The sequence below is a fragment of the Macrobrachium nipponense genome, chromosome 13 (assembly GCF_015104395.2).
Source record: "Macrobrachium nipponense isolate FS-2020 chromosome 13, ASM1510439v2, whole genome shotgun sequence".
NCBI lineage: Eukaryota > Metazoa > Arthropoda > Malacostraca > Decapoda > Palaemonidae > Macrobrachium > Macrobrachium nipponense.
The window spans coordinates 100858670-100863669 of NC_087206.1; the positions used below are offsets into that span (position 1 = coordinate 100858670).

The 5000-nt window shown below is 37.7% G+C and overlaps 1 protein-coding gene across 1 annotated transcript in view; it reads right to left on the reverse strand.

The window, feature by feature from the left end:
* LOC135225230 (mucin-5AC-like) overlaps window positions 1-5000 on the reverse strand; it is a 198007-nt gene that overhangs the window by 110743 nt on the left and 82264 nt on the right. The gene's annotated exons all lie outside the window — the stretch shown is intronic.

Sequence of the window (5000 nt, forward strand, 5' to 3'; positions counted from 1 at the left end):
GGACTGCACAACAAACCAATGCACGGACAATACATGAGACAGACTAAAGAACTAGCCAGCGATGACACATGGCAATGGCTACAGAGGGGAGAGCTAAAGAAGGAAACTGAAGGAATGATAACAGCGGCACAAGATCAGGCCCTAAGAACCAGATATGTTCAAAGAACGATAGATGGAAATGACATCTCTCCCATATGTAGGAAGTGCAATACGAAAAATGAAACCATAAACCACATAGCAAGCGAATGCCTGGCACTTGCACAGAAACCAGTACAAAAGAGGCATGATTCAGTGGCAAAAGCCCTCCACTGGAGCCTGTGCAAGAAACATCAGCTACCTTGCAGTAATAAGTGGTACGAGCACCAACCTGAGGGAGTGATAGAAAACGATCACGCAAAGATCCTCTGGGACTATGGTATCAAAACGGATAGGGTGATACGTGCAAACAGACCAGGCGTGACGTTGATTGACAAAGTCAAGAAGAAAGTATCACTCATTGATGTCGCACAATACCAAAGGACACCAGAGTTGAAGAGAAAGAGAGGGAAAAAATGGATAAGTATCAAGATCTGAAAATAGAAATAAGAAGGATATGGGATATGCCAGTGGAAATCGTACCCATAATCATAGGAGCACTAGGCACGATCCCAAGATCCCTGAAAAGGAATCTAGAAAAACTAGAGGCTGAAGTAGCTCCAGGACTCATGCAGAAGTGTGTGATCCTAGAAACGGCGCACATAGTAAGAAAATTGATGGACTCCTAAGGAGGCAGGATGCAACCCGGAACCCCACACTATAAATACCACCCAGTCGAATTGGAGGACTGTGATAGAGCAAAAAAAAAAAAAATAAAAAAATAATAATAATAATAATAATAATAATAGTCCTCTTCGTTTGCTCGAAGATTCAAGGGAAGATTAAAGAAGTCATTCTTCCAGTTACGGGCATTTGCTACCCCCCCCCCACCCCCCACCCCCCTAGGGGTTCACATCCTTCCACTAGGTGTTTCTTTGCCTTGGCACGCGGAAACTTAGTACCCCCAGGTATATTAGTACCGCATGCTATCACTGCAGATATTAAATCTACGGGTGACTTTTATAATGTAATTGGTTAATGGGTTGTTAAAAGTTAAGTGTTCTCTGCAGCACAAGAAGACACACGCGTATGTGTGTGTGTATGTATATGTATGTATATATATATATATATATATATATATATATATATATATATATATATATGACGTTTCGCACAATATCTATGTGCATTTTCAATCAAACCATCCAAAGGAGAAGGAGAAGAACGAATTCGTTCTTCTCCTTCTCCTTTGGATGGTTTGATTGAAAATGCACATAGATAATGTGCGAAACGTCCTCTTGCTAATAAATATGCCCTTTTTCCCTTTTAACATTGTGTTTGTTGGACCCTGCTGAATGCTGTTTGATATCTTCTCCTGGAATCCTTATATATATATGGTGTAGTATATATTTATATATATATACTACATACATATATATATATATATATATATATATATATATATATATAGAGAGAGAGAGAGAGAGAGAGAGAGAGAGGAGAGAGAGAGAGAGAGTGTGTGTGTGTGTGTGTGCATGTATGAGTGGGTATGCATGTATGCATTTTTGATAGTGTATCACTTCGGCCCTATCAATAATCGTCATGATGAAGTTGTAGAGTATCTAATGATAAGGAAAGCATATAGGAAGGAACGTTACAGCTCGTGATAAAAGTGTGGGAAGAGAAACCGAGAGCGGCGCTTTTGCTATCATAATCTTGGTCTCTGCTTCACCCTCCGCGTCCATTGACCTCGGCTTCCTCGTAGGCTCCTCTTAAGGGCGGGTGAGGGAGGAGGAAATATAAGCTTTCGCGTAACACCTACATTTTAAATGCTTAAAATTTTTCGGAGATAATATATATATATATATATATATATATATATATATATATATATATAATATATTATATATATATATACATATATATATACACATATTTAAATATATATAGTATGTCTTATCCTGTTTTTATTATATCTTTCTTTACTATTTCTGATTATTACAACTTTATTCCGTCTACCTGATTCTACTGCCACATACAATTTATTGGAATTAATCTGGTTTTCCGATTCAGTTTCACTTTTAATTGTAAATGTAATTAGCACCCATTGATTTAAATCATAAATAAACCGAAATCCCTTTCCTTTCTCTTAAATATGTACAAAAATGCCCTGTAGGCAAAGTAAATTAAAGCCCCGAAAATATGAAGATCGTATATTGTTCCCTTTCAACATCATAAAAGCTCGTCATTTCTCCCGCTGGAAATAATGTATTCCAGGCGGCTCGTGGTCTCTTCCAAAACTCTTGTTATCCAGCGATCTGGAACGGAGGAGAAGCGTAGGAGAAAGTCTCCGGCGAACTTCGTCATACAAATTGGTCTGTATACGCGCCCATTCTGGACGCTGATTAACGATGACCTGCCGACGACGGCATGAGAACCTTTGGGAAAGAGGGAGAAAAGTTCGCTTTTTCAGAGAAAGTTTCCCGTTCCGTTGATCAGAACCGGATGACGTACCGCAAGCGAGTACTGCAAGCGAGCCCCTGCTGTGGCATATCCGGTTATATTAACCCAGCTTGTTGACTTCGTCAAAGAAAGACTTTCATCGATTTGATTTGTTATCGTATTGCACTGTTGTATCTTGTATACTTGTGGATGATTATGTGGTAAGTGTTATTGTCCGGCATCGGTTTTTATATTTCTGTTGGAACTAAGAACTGTTCATTTTCAAGGTTGTCACATCTGAAAAAAACTTACTGAAGTAGCCTTTCCAAATTGACTGTGATTTCATTTTTTCATGTCCAAAAGAATAACAGAAGCATTTTGAAATGCTAATTTTCACTCTTTAAAACATAGAAGTTTCTCTTTGCTCCACGTACTATTTTGCATACACTAAGTTCTGTGTTAAAGCCCCTGAGAGGTCACTGGATGACCCTTGTTGTTTTCCAGGCGTGTCGTCGCTCCCCAGGTGTTCCAGGGAATCTTTATCCCATATACCATTACGGTGTCGGTGTCAGGGAAAAGATCACGCGTTGTTGGGAGTTGTGTCATTCTTGGGAATTACCAGTCAAAGGTCATTTAATCTATTGCGAAGAGCAATGTTTTTTGAGCGAGCTATTAGGAAAATTTATGACGGAAAATTTATCTTTTATTTTATTTCCGCTTTCGAAGAATATATATATAGTAGTAGTATATAAGTATTGTATATATATATATATATATATATATATATATATATATATATTATATATGATTCTTATAATATATTATTATATGTATATAATGTGTGTATGTGTGAATTTTTATCACATCACCGTGGCATTTTATATACAATTATTAAGCTACAAAAGTTTAATACCCAGCTCGTGCTACTTCGGGAATATCACCGAAATGGAATGATAACAGATAAATGGAGTGGTACGTAGTGACTCAAACACCCGACACTACCTCCAACGTCGTCCTGTTGACGTTCAAAATCATTGGGTTATCAAGAGACTAATCGACTCTCATAGCGGGGCTGGGTTGATCCCGACGCTAAGTACAAATCCCAAATCCTCCAACTCTGTATGGCAGAGTCTGCATTAACTTATACCTCTCTTGATAGCATTATGGTCTTGAACGTCGACTGGAAGTCGTTGGAGGGTACTGTCAGGTATTCGAGTCACTTACGTACCAATTGACTGATTGCTGTTCTTCGTTTTAAACTGTTAAGCAACGGAATTCAAACAGCTAAAGGGTCTAAGGTATGAAGTTCGGAGATTACTCTTTGAAATGTATACGAGATTGTGTAAGAAACCGCCGCCCTTTTGACTTTGAAAAAATTTAGATGTGTAAGGCTGCTGTGATGAAAGCTTCCCTGAACAATTATTCATTCACGCAGTTTCTCTCTCCATCACGCTGCGGTAATGTTTAAGTATTTCATTTAATGAATATCTTTTAATCGTCACTGGATGCTGGGTGGCCATTACCTACGCAGAGGAGATCTCATGATGTCAAGGAGCAAGGAAAGGAACTTTCACTCGTTTATTAGCGGAAGGACTCTTTTTCGGTTTTAATAGTCATATGATAGCCATCTACTGTGAGATTTATTCTCTCTCTCTCTCTCTCTCTCTCTCTCTCTCTCTCTCTCTACGGTATTCTTTTAATCTTAGCCTTGATTTGATTTAAAAATATTATGGAACACAACAAATTTTATTTCTGGACGTAATTGCGCAATGGTGAATTTTTGTGACATGTATTACTAACACTTTTGTTTTTGAAGGCAAGATCTAGAACAAAAATTTTTTATTAGGATTTATATATATATATATATATATATATATATATATATATATATATATGTATGTATGTATAGTATAGCTATATATACATATATTATTATATAAAGTTGTGTCTGTGTAGGGGCGGTCGAAGCCATGATGGGCGTTTCTAACAAAGGCGTATGGAGGGGCTGATGTAGTGTAAGTGATTTACGAATGGGGTTCATCGCTAATTCACCAATTTAATGGTCAGTGTAGTCACTACCATGGTGAATTCAAATTACCTCGCTTTCCTCCGTAGCCTCACCCAATTTGGGGAAAAGTATCGATAACCGTCCCATTCTTATCCAAAAAAGGATCGATCATATTGATATGATATCATCATTTTTTCCAATACCGTTAAAGTTTGTTGAAAAAATCATTTGTGAGAAATACGTTAGCTTTTAAATTTACGGTGAATAACGCCCATTTCCCCCCCCCCCCCCTCCTCTCCTTCCCCCAAACACGCAAAATTCTTCGTTGCATACTCAATTGCTCCTTGAGTATGCAAAAATGGCATCACCTATATAGCCATTATCTAGATTTAGATTTACTGAAGATAATTCGTTATGAAGCATAAATTAGGTAGGTTGATGACAGCAATTCGAGATATCTCGAGGCATTTCAACA